The sequence below is a fragment of the Patella vulgata genome, chromosome 8 (assembly GCF_932274485.2).
Source record: "Patella vulgata chromosome 8, xgPatVulg1.2, whole genome shotgun sequence".
NCBI lineage: Eukaryota > Metazoa > Mollusca > Gastropoda > Patellidae > Patella > Patella vulgata.
This window is the reverse complement of record NC_065886.2, coordinates 37,253,016-37,266,630: the sequence shown is the minus strand read 5'-3', so window position 1 is coordinate 37,266,630 and position 13,615 is coordinate 37,253,016.

The window sequence follows — 13,615 nt, the reverse complement described above, 5'->3', positions numbered from 1 at the left end:
TGTACTAATAATAAGTTATAACTTTTTTATGAGTAAGCTACGGATGTCTGCCCTGGTGTCTCCACTATTGTATTGTTAGTACATGATAACATAAATCCAATATTTAATAATCAGGTTCTGTCTGTCTTGTATGAAGGAGATGCCAATAATACAGCTAGGTAAACAGAACATATACCAATAATAATACAACGGTATGTAAATAAAATAGAGCTAAATATAGAACTGTCAATACTCGACAGTCTAGTATAGTTTTAAAGGGGTATAGTATTATCAATTTTCACAATTGTGAAAAATAGTTTAACTACGGTGTGTAAATAGAATAGAGCTAAATATAGAACTATCAACACTCCACAATCTACTTTAGGTTTATCAATTTTCACAATTTTGAAAAATAATTTAACTACGGTGTGTATATAGAATAGAACTATCGACATTCTACTGTCTAATCTGTTTTAAAGGGGTTTTATCAATTTCTTCAATAAATCAAATGTAATATATTTATACCGAGTGTCCGCGGTGGTTTTGTGGGTAATGCTAACCTGAAGGTCACGGTGGTGCAGGACGGGAGGACGATGGGTATCCAGGGACAATTACCATCATAGCACACTGCATACTCGTCTTCATTAGATCGGACGGCTCCGAAAGTAGGATGTTTAACCTAGTTTGTGTCGATTGGACGTTAACTCCATCTCTTTCTCTCGCTCGACTTCTCTTTTCTCGATTAAGATTCGGTACGTACCATTTATAATCGTACATAAGTGATGTACCAATCAGAAACTTCCCGTCGGTTAATTAGTCTTATATCTATCGATTCGATCCCAGTCTAGCTGTTCTGTTCAACCGAATAATGCTTAATCGATATCATTTGAAACACTGATAAGTTGATAAGCATACCCTCACGTACATAATGGCCTGCGTCAATGAGTAGTTTATGTCCAAACAAACTTATAAGTTTGGTATTAAAGTAATTGTGTGTGATTGGCATTTTTAGGAACATATCAAATTTCTTACGGCTTAATCCACGTCAGTGTGCCCTCATATTGATAATTTAACATTTAATTAAGAAAACAAAATAAATATACCAACGCTAGATAATCTCCCGGCTAGGATTCAGTCGGATTAAAAACAGGCCTATCAATTAGTTTCGCGGTCAACAAAGATGTCGGCGTATTCTAGCAACATAGATCGATGTAATTTCAAATTAGCATATCTTTTTAATTACTGAACGAAATTGAACAATTTTGGGACAGATATTCCTGTTAGCGATCCATCTTTCACAATAGCATGGAAAACCGTGGTCCTATTTATAAATTGATTGTGCACTTAAAAGATCCCTTGATAATTTGAAATTACAAAAAGAGTAGACAGATATGCTCAAGGCATTGCACATGTAACATGAAACAAACAATATGACATATTCTCAAAATACCGAAGATGCATAATAAAATCACCAATTTGTTGAGTTATTACTCAGTAGAACAAACCTGTATTCATATATTGAACAAATACACTAAGGAATGGGGAAATAAACTTCTTAAAGTGAAGATTTGTTGGTAAACAGCCATTCCTTATGGTTATTGAATTTCCTCAGTTTTTATAGTTGGGTCAACAATTTGCCTTTGTATTAAATTTTGTTATTTTTACAGGTTAACAGTTAGCGTCAGAATTTACCTGGAAACTCTATTTTAAACTTGTTCATGTATTGGGAACCTAGGATGAATATTTTAATTACCTGTAAAGGTTTTCATATTGTAATACGTCATTTGGTTATATTGAAATATACCACTTGGTTATACATGTATTGTAATATGCTACTTGGTTATACTGTAATATGCTACTTGGTTATACTGTAATATGCCACTTGATTATACTGTAATATGCCACTTGATTGTATTGTAATATGCCACTTGATTGTATTGTAATATGCCACTTGGTACTTATGTTGTAATATGTCACTTGGTTATGGTGTAATATGCCACTAAGTTATATTGTAATATGCCCAGTGGTTGTATTGAAATATGCCACGTGGTTGTATTGAAATATGCCACGTGGTTATACTGTAATATGCCATTTGGTTATACTGTAATATGCAATATGGTTATATTGTAATTTGCCGCTTGGCTATATTGTAATATGCCACTTGGTTATATTGTATTATGTCATTTGGTTATATTGTAATTTGTCACTTGGCTATATTGTAATATCATTTGGTTATACTATAATATGCAACTTGGTTATATTGTAATTTGTTTCTGGCTATATTGTAATATGCCACACGGTTATATTGTAATATGCCACACGGTTATATTGTAATATGCCACACGGTTATATTGTAATATGCCACTTGGTCATATTGTAATGAAATATATAAGTGGGTTATGACATGCAAGTTAGTTGGTTATTTTAATGTTGTTGAATGCCATGTGTTAATATTTTGTTTTATTATATATGTAGTTGATTTATATTTGTATATTTTAGTGATAGTTTTATTTGTAGCCCTTGACTGTATGTGCCTATATTTCCTTACTTTTTGTAAATAAATTGTTCTGCTGATCATTTTTATCTCAAAGTCTATTATGTTATAAAATTAACTTTTTAACTAGAATTGCTATACAGATGTGCACAAGCCAATTGGTGATGGTTGGATCAGAAGGTTTGTCATTCAGTCAAGTGACATGGTTTTGATTCCCTGCTTGTATGTGACAAGGAGTAGGGATGCCTGTCCAATCTCGTGGGTTTTCTCCGGGACCTCCGGTTTCCTCCCACTGCTAAAGACCATTAAGTGCAAGCGAATTATTGAAATGAAATTGAACCATATAATCTGAAATCAACTTAGTGTCGAGTGGACATTAAACCCCCATTTCTCTCTCTCATGGTTTAAAAAGTGTGCAATAGTTATCAGTACCACTTTTCCAAGGCTAAAAATGTCAGATGCTTTTTGTATAATAAAGATGTCACATTGTTGTTTGTTAGATTTTGGCAAGGATGTCTTAAACCAACAGAGAAGTGCTGTAAATCTTATTCGGGTTAATGTAATTTTCAAAATTTTCTTGGGGGGGGGGGGGGGGGAAAGGTCTTGACTTTGTTTGCTATAAGACTATACTATGTTTTAAGTGGCTGATAAACAAATCAGGGTGTTCTACCCGTACTTTCCCTTTAAGAAATAGGCTGACATTAAAAGCCTTTTATTAATATTGGATTGATGTTATCATGTACTAATAATAAGTTATAACTTTTTTATGAGTAAGCTACGGATGTCTGCCCTGGTGTCTCCACTATTGTATTGTTAGTACATGATAACATAATTCCAATATTTAATAATCAGGTTCTGTCTGTCTTGTATGAAGGAGATGCCAATAATACAGCTAGGTAAACAGAACATATACCAATAATAATACAACGGTATGTAAATAAAATAGAGCTAAATATAGAACTGTCAATACTCGACAGTCTAGTATAGTTTTAAAGGGGTATAGTATTATCAATTTTCACAATTGTGAAAAATAGTTTAACTACGGTGTGTACATAGAATAGAGCTAAATATAGAACTATCAACACTCCACAATCTACTCTAGGTTTATCAATTTTCACAATTTTGAAAAATAATTTAACTACGGTGTGTATATAGAATAGAACTATCGACATTCTACTGTCTAATCTGTTTTAAAGGGGTTTTATCAATTTCTTCAATAAATCAAATGTAATATATTTATACCGAGTGTCCGCGGTAGTTTTGTGGGTAATGCTAACCTGAAGATCCCGGTGGTGCAGGACGGGAGGACGATGGGTATCCAGGGACAATTACCATCATAGCACACTGCATACTCGTCTTCATTAGATCGGACGGCTCCGAAAGTAGGATGTTTAAACTGTTTGTGTCGATTGGACGTTAACTCCATCTCTTTCTCTCGCTCGACTTCTCTTTTCTCGATTAAGATTCGGTATGTACCATTTATAATCGTACATAAGTGATATACCAATCAGAAACTTCCCGTCGGTTAATTGGTCTCATATCTATCGATTCGATCCCAGTCTAGCTGTTCTGTTCAACCGAATAATTCTTAATCGATATCATTTGAAACACTGATAAGTTGATAAGCATACCCTCACGTACATAATGGCCTGCGTCAATGAGTAGTTTATGTCCAAACAAACTTATAAGTTTGGTATTAAAGTAATTGTGTGTGATTGGCATTTTTAGGAACATATCAAATTTCTTACGGCTTAATCCACGTCAGTGTGCCCTCATATTGATAATTTAACATTTAATTAAGAAAACAAAATAAATATACCAACGCTAGATAATCTCCCGGCTAGGATTCAGTCGGATTAAAAACAGGCCTATCAATTAGTTTCGCGGTCAACAAAGATGTCGGCGTACATCAAGCAACATAGATCGATGTAATTTCAAATTAGCATATTTTTTTAATTACTGAACGAAATTGAACAGTTTTGGGACAGATATTCCTGTTAGCGATCCATCTTTCACAATATTGTAGTTTGCAAAGGATTCCTATTTTCATAAATTAGGCCCAGGGTCTTTAAGATACAACCGATCTTGTATTCAGTAGTCGACAGATTCTGACCAAAAAAAACCTTTATCCTAATATTAGCGAAATTATACGCAGGGTAAAACAACATTCGATAAAATTGACAAAATGGAGAGAATTCAAAATAAAAGATAATTTCAACCCATTTTTACACTTAACGTAAAAAATGCATAGATCCAAATATTCGACAGTGGGGTAAGGCACCCGCAGAACACGCCATTTTGGGCATCCAATCAATCAAGTTGTGGTGTTATTAATCGTGTGATTCATTATGAGACGCATATGTAACGACATGATTGGCGAGGCCCCCATAAAACCAAGTGACATTGGTTGGGCGCCCCGCCAATCCCGTCGTCGACGCCCAACCAATGTCGCTCGGCTTTATGGGGCGCCCATAGTAATATGGACACGTTGGTCGTTAGCTTCGTATTGCGTCCAATGGAAAGGGCGCCGATTTTTGTCCGGGGGTTGTGGTGGGGGGGGGGAGGTAAGCTGCTGCCCTTGCCCCCCCCCCCGCTAGCTACGTTGACCATCGTTTCCACTGGGTCTCTCTATAGTCATTAACAATCAAAGCTCAGTATCAATCAGTAATTATCCAGTTCAATCACTATGCGATCGAAGCACAGTATATAACGTGCTTTTTATTTGAAATTCCCACAACCGCTAGTGTTGTGTTATCCTACACATCAATAACTAACCACGGAACTCTATAACTTAACGTATTAATGCATTTTCCGATATTCTTCTGTACAACAAGTCTGTTATTATCAGCCAGTACTGTAAACTGCTGCGTGACTACATCTATATTAAAAGATGACAATCAATATAATCCCCAACAGATATTCGAATATTTGGAGTGTGTTTAACCAGTTTTATTACATACGTAATATTAGTAGACACCAACATTATAATGCCAATGTTTTTTAATTCATATTAATTTCTCCAATATTATTTAGTTGTTAGACACTGTTTTCTGAGGGGAAGGGGGAGGGGGAGGGGGAGGGGGAGGGCGAATGGTAACCGCGTGCGAGTTTTATCATTGAGTCAAATGGTGTGGTTTCGATTCCCCGCTTGTACGTGACAAGGAGTAGGGTCGCCTGTCCATACTGGTGAGTTTTCTCCGGGACCTCCGCCCCCCACCCCCAACTGCTAAAGACCCCTACACGCAAGCGAATTATTGAAATAAAATTGAACCATATGTTAGACCTAGTTTGTGTCGAATGGACGTTACCCCCCCCCCCCCCTCTCTATTTTCCGACCAGTGCGATGTTGAGGCCAAGGATTGGTGTCAATAGTGACGTATCTCTAAAAGGGGAAACCCCATCCATCAACATATCCTATTAAATCTGGCTGTATGATTTGGAAAAGAGTTCTACTTTCGTATGATACGTTCGTCTAATAATGTTTATTGTTTGTTTCGTTTCACGAACTTAACGATTTCTCTAAACACTTTGTCCCTTTAAACATTTTTAGATCTATATAGTACTACTGTCAATTGCTTAAGACAACCAATTAACGTCAAAGGCACAAAACTGGCAAATCTGTTTAAAAAATTAATTTAGAGATAAGATAACTTCTTCACACAAATGTTACACCTAAAACCCGCCTCCGAACCATGTGTTAGTACCGATCGAATAATACGGTAACATTTATGTTAGCTGTTTCTTTTTTCGTCTTTTTTTACTGACTACTGTACCTACAACATTTTTAAAAATATTTATTCGATTTGCAATTTAGTATAGATTATCTTCTTTGACATTTAGTAATTGAACATATTAACACAAGGTAAAATTTTTATGGATACTCAATTACTGTGTTTAATACTAAGCGACGTTTCGACGGGGATACTCTCTAGCAAAGACACGAGTATCCTCGTCGCAGCGTCGCTTAGTATTAAACCCAGTCATTGTGTATCCATAGTATAGATTAATTCATATATTTCTTCTGGATGGTACGTTTAGTCTAATAAAGGATTGTTTACCACAGTTAACACGCTGGTAGGCTTACTACTAACCAAATTCTTCAATAGACGGCTTGGTCTCGCTTTAACTCAAGACCGTTGAACAAAAAAGTTTCTGTGGAGATTTTTTTCAGATCGGTATCCCCTTGGCAGTGGTACATGACGGAAGAGCACGGGAAGGAAAGGACCGTGCACTAGAAAGATGTATTGACCATTGGAAACGGCCCCGCTTTAGCACACAGCATGATCCAACCCAATAGTTGTAAGGAATTCTTTGAATAAAACACGATTATTTCTCTAAATATATAAGCTTATAGCGTAATTCTCGACTGTTCATAAGGAATGTTGGATAACCAGGGTGTTCCGGGTTCGATCCCTGTGGTCGAGAAAGTCGGGTTTTTTCAACCGTGGTTTCCGCTTGTCAGAGCAACATCGGCAGTCCCGTGTAAACGTTGTCGTGCACGTGAAAAAAACTCTTGAAATTCGAAGTAAGAGTAGGTCAGTAAGTTGTAGCACCACTGTCCGTGCAAAATTTCCTTCATAGCACAATGGAGTATGGCCGTCTGCATTAGCCCGGGTGACGTAGACAAGTCGGACGTTAACCCCGATTTCATTTGCTGTCACTGACTTTACAGTGTATAATGACTGGAGATCTATTAATGGTAATGCCACAGTTATCCGTTGCTAGGTGTAGATTACTAATAATTATAAATATTGATTAGCATTACGATCCGGTAAAGGTCGATGTTTCATAAAACCACAGAGTTAAATATTCATGGGATGATCGCATCTTATTCTCTAAATGTCTTTATAACCATGAATATATACACAGAGGAAAAAGTATCGCACCAACCGAATATTTATGCGCTTAAAGATGCATTATGTAAGAAAATAGATAAATAGCGGACATTTCTCGCTTTTATAGATAATGAAAAAGGAATATATTTAAAATTTCAAATTACTTCATTCTGAGAGAAGTTTTGGATGTTTATTGAAGAATAACGTTTGAGATCAAAAGATAGATGTGCAACAGGCAGATTTAGATCTTACATAATACATCTTTAGAAGAAAATCTATTATATAAATAAATATATGCGAAAGTAAAATGAAAATTTTGAAGCAACCTGTCCTTCATACCCAATATGGGGGTTGGGTGGCCGAATGCGTTGACGCATGCGCTTTAGCTCATAACGTCTGTCATTGAGTCATGTATATTGGGCGTATGTCCAACCGTGTGGTTTTTCTCCACCCGCTAAACACACCTAGTTTGCGTCGAGTGGACGTTAAATCGCATTTCTTTCTTTTTAGAAAAGTTATTTTGAAATTGTATAATGCTCTTCTATGTAACCCAATGGTCAATATTTATTTTTCAAAATGTGTCGTCATCCTTTGATGTTGGCGTACCATTATTTCAAATAATGGCATGGGCAATGTGCCAAACGTACATTATTTATACTAGTTGAAATATTGGACCTACGTGACGTATTTCATGGAAATGCACGTGCTGGATAGTGTCTGTATTTTAAGTTGTTTAATGGTCTCGTGCAAGACATTACGTAATATATAGATATAGCACTTGTGCTAACGCACTCGTGCAATATCAATATATTACGCAATGTCTCGCACTCAACCATTAAACTACACTTACATGTCGAGTCACTATAGGGTGGTGTACACTAAACAAAATATTTATCAAATAGACGAGGTTCACTTTAATTCCATATAAAACAGCCAACGTGATGTTGAACATTTTGAAGGTTAATATATTAAATTGTACAACAAGTTAAATCCATTGTTGTGAACGTGCTGCACCTGTTTATAGTAGGCCGACACATCCTGATATCAGTTACAACAGGTCTTGTTATCAATTTTCCTGCGTAATTCTAGGCATTTAGATTGTTAATTCTCCTGTTTATTTCCTTGTAACTAAAAAGCTTAATAAACTTATATAAAATACCATTAACTCATCAATGCTGGACGAATCAGGCCATTTAAACTGTACATTATATTGTTTATTTCGATCTCTATTAAAACCATATTCTAAAAATCATTAGCGTATTAATGCTGGACGAATTCTGAGTATTTAATTAACTGTTAATTATCTTGACTGTTTGCTTCTAATCTGGTTGTATTAAATATGTAGCTATTTATAGACTAAGTGATATTGGAATCTATAGCTATTTACAGACAAGTTTATATTAGAATCAGTCTGACTTTTAGCGGCGCTACTGAACATGGATACGCAGGCAATGGACATACTTTCTTGCATACGTTTCTCCTATATTCTTTGCTTGGAAGAGCCATACGAAATTTAGCTGGTTGGCCGAGTATTTCACTCCCATTTCGACGAATTTAGACGAAAACACTCAGTATACATCTAGAAGTTTGGGAAGTATTTATTCCGGTTCCATTTTCATATGTAATGGAATTAAAAATGTTTTAGTTGCTGTGTGTGAAAAGGATATATTTATTTCATTATGGCGGCCATTCAGTACAAAGATCTTTTCTCAAAGAAGATAGTTCTGCTGTGTGCGGAACGTTGGCAGACTGTGGGCATATTCAGGAACTTCAGCAGCGGGGTTACAAAGGTGGAGGCAACGTTAAGTTTGGTCTGGGTTTTAAGGGATTACCGGAGAAGTTTCTAAAATCCGAGACAATTATTCGGCTCATTTAGGTGCATACATGTACGTACAGGTATATTAGGGTGTAGTGAAGCCAACATGGTTGGAAGGCTTCGCGCGTTTTATTTCATGTATAGGAACGATATAAACATCAACTCATAAGATATATAATGTCATTCAACTGAAAGGTGATACATGCAATGATTAATATCTACATTCAAGTCGAACCAACTGTGCATATTTATTTATAAATCTTACATCGAGCTGAATAAATTATATAATTTATTGTAATTAATTATTAAACACCAATGGTTGGTTAAAGCGGCATTAGCTGTAACATTATATAAAGAGCTGCTGACAGTTCTCGCTATAATAGAAAGGTTGAGACAGGACCAGACCAGCTTCCACAGAATTTTCGGTACCGGGCAAGACCAGCGCCTTCAGAATTGTTGGGACCGGGCAAGACCAGCGTCCACAGAATTAAAGTGATGAAAATGGTTAAACTGATTTCAAATATAATTTGTGGTCAATCCGTAAAATATGGTCGCAAAGGAAACTCAGTTACAAATAAATACAGAGAGACACCAACAGCTGACCCGACGATTTTTAAATGGTTTAACGTCACTGTGTCCACCCGTGCAAATGGGGCTTAATGATGAACATGCCACTAAAGTCCATATAATATAACTAAGGGGTTGATTGGTGCCATGGTTGAATGGCTCGGGACGTGCGCTTTGGGTCATAAGGTCTGTCAATGAGTCAATTAGGCGCGTGATTTCGTTCTCAAACTTGTACGTGCAGTTGCGAGAGGAGTTTGGTCTCCTGTCCCAAGCTTGTGTGTTTTCTCCGGGTCCAACGTTGCTTGGTCACTGCTAAAGATCAATAAAATTGAACCAAATGTTAGTCCCAAATGACCTAGACTGTGTCGAGTGGAGGTGGTTAAACCACATTTCTCGAATTCTCTCTCGCTATGTCTAGTATAAAGAATTGGTTTACTTCAATCAATATATTATGATCATAGAACGTTATCCAAAACCATACTCCTCGCAGTGTTTCGTTTTATTAGTCTCGGGCCATTGCCTCAGGAATATGATCCAAAATATGCTTAGCAGCTCATGATAAACGATTTAGACTAATATGGAAAGAATACTGTTATTATCACATGGCTTTAATGTAATATAATGGAGACACAATTGGTAATATAATCTAATGGGTACAATTTATGAAATTACGTCTTCTTGATATTAATATGTAGGATTGGACAGCTAATGTATTATCATGTTATTATCGGTAACTATATATACACTGTAAGTTATTATGACGGTCATTTCATTTCATCTCTGAATATCTATATATTAAAGATTGGAGCTAAGCTCATGGAACTCCATGCAGTTTACATTCCCATCTCCTGGGTCTCTAACACGTTTTACATCTTTCATACTATAAACAAAGACTAAATAAAACGTTTTCAATTTCATCAATTGTGAAAATGAAAGTGTTGACGAGAATTTAAATCCCACTCCTTCGGGACATTTTTTGGAGATTTAAAGTGGCGGGTCGTGTTTGAAAAGTAGACGAAATGAAATGAAATGAAATGAGGTTTAACATCCTACTGTTCTGCTCCGAACTGGGCTAATGACGACGGGCATACGCCATACGGTGTGCCATCAGGAAAATTTTGCCCGGACAGCGGCACTACGGCCTACTTTTATATCGAATTCCAACTGTCAAGGGATCTTTTACGTGCAAGCCAATGTAGACGCCGGACCTCAGTTTTTCGTCCCATCCGAACGAATAGACAGCTGTCATCCGTCCTGCATCACTGACAAGGGGGAACCACGCCGGAAAATCTGGATGAACTTTCTCGGCCAATGCATGGATCAAACACCCGACCTCCAGGCTAGCGAGCCAACGTCTTACCCATTCAGCCACCGTGATCCCCTGAAAAGTAGACTGTAATGGCGCGGGTGGGAGGGATGGGCAATGACATGACATTTTTCAAAAATCAGAGCTGGTTTAGAGCATTCTTGCAGAACTTCCAGATCAAGAAGCTACCCCACCTACCCTTCCATCCAAACACCAATGAGGTCGTAAAAGAATAAAGACCAAAGCTGTAGAAAAAGTGTATCGTGTTTATGAAAAATCCCCAAAGTCTCGCCAGCTATAGATGGTTTGGATGGACTGGTGGTCTAAATTCGTGGCCCATAGTCAATATATAAAATAAACCCCTGCCAAACACTTTTTTCCCGGTATCATATATTACTTAACGATGCAGACCTATAATTTGGCTCAAGCCAATAATCAACCTCCTAGAACGCCCGCTAGATTTACAAATTTAACGATCTAATCGATAGTCCAGACTATGTCTCGCTTGTCTAGCAACTATACATCTTCCAACACCTGTAACCTCGCTCAAAATAAAGTAATTCGAATGAAATTTTCAGTATATTCAATTTTCATTATCAATTTGTGAACTATTATAGCAAGAACGGACAACTTTTTTTTTATATCAAAATCTTACATATATGCATCTTTAAAAGATCGGATAATCTTAGTTTTAACTACTCGGATTGAGCTGAATGTAATCACACTACGATGGCCAGTGGTCATGTGGCCAGTGGTCATTAAAAGCTTAACCGACGATCGCTATATTTATACACACCGAAAGCATTAAACTAATCTGTAGTAAATTTTTGCTCGCTAGGTCTCAGTCTGGGTAAGCTAGGCTTTCATATATCTAGTATGGAAGAGTTTGAGTAAACATCTCAATTTAATGTATGTTATCGTCGTCACACTTGACATATTTCATGGACCTTATATTTTAAGGTTCATGCTTATATTTGATGTGGTTAAAGGGGCGTGTGTTTGCCCATAAGAATGAATAATTTATCGTTTCTATTAATTCGTTTGTTGGGGTTGGGGGCGAGTGGCTGAACTATATATAATATGTGTGCAATAGGTCAGCCTGCTTGTGATGTGCTCTCATTTATCTGCCATGTTCCTTATTCTGTTCTGTACGGTATTATTGTTCGGATGGGAGTAAACCCGAGGTCCCGTGAACACATTGGAATGCAACTAAAATAACCCTTCGATATACGAGTAGGCCGTGGCGCCGCTATCCGGGCACAGTTTCACTCATAGCATAATGGTAGGCCTAAGCAGTGGCATCATGGCAGGCGTATTCCCGTCTTTATTAGTACAGTAGAGCCCAGGAAAGTTCCGCTGGTTTTCGCCTTGTTAGTGATGCAGGATGTGGAATCTGGCAAGCAACAACGTCTTGTCGCTCGGATACATGAATAATCGATGCTCCGTAGGCCTATTGACATGCACATAGAAGGACGTTACCAATCTCTCTCGATCATTGAAGGCGATGAGCAATCTGAAACACAGTGCAAGAAACTGAATATTATTTAACTCCCTTATACAACACTTCCCCACTTTATTCCTATCCCTTTCATACCAGTTTCCAGTAATATTCGACGAAAGAATCATATTGATACATTCAACCCGAGGAGGCTTATAGAAAATTAACACTCCTTAGATATGCTATTTACCCTGGAAGAATAGCAGTTTTAGTTATCTTTATACAATATATTTTTGAGTGCAAGCTATTTAACGTTAAATAATTTAATTGTTGATGTTATATGTAAATGGTTTAAAATGAAATTGGTTTGAATGTTCTATTCTTCTGAGAAGCCACACTACATGGCGTATGCCCGTCTTCATTAGCCCAATAGGAGACGTTAAACCCCATTTCATTTTATTTATTTTCTATTTGTCTGCACCAACGGGTAGGTTAAAGATATTGCATTTACAGCCTGTCAGACACTCCCTGGTAATCGGACCATTATCATTAGAGATAGTAATTGTAAATAAACTCGTATAGTATTACATGTACATATCTACCTAGATATAATTCTCAATGTTACATTAAAGAGGCGTCTTAACAAGAAATGAAATGAAACGGGGTATAACAGCCTACTTTTCTGCCCTGGGTGGTCTAAGTTTGCCGGGATAACGGCGCTATGGCTTAATCTTATTACGAATTTTAACTGTCAAGGGTTCTTTTACGTGCACACCCATGGATACAAGGGAAATCGTTTTTTCCTCCCATCGGAACGACTGGATTTTAACGCAAGGGAATCAACCAATTTGTTGGCGTGGTGGGTGTTGCGGCGCAGTACACACGCTGCCAATCACTATTACCGCAACTACGTTCAAAATATAAATTTGGCGATATAACTTAAGTTCTCTGTTGAAGGGTAGCTCAAGATATTTATGGAATTTTGTGATCATCATGTTATGTATATGTATGTATATATCTTACTGTTAAAAATGGAAACGATAACTAATAACTGAGCTATTTCTTTTTTGGCGGAAAAATATATGATTATAAATCAAATTGAAATGCTGGTGGAAAGAAATGAAACACGGTAAACACTTCTGTGTTGGGAGAGAGTGTCAGTTTTACTAAAATTTCATTA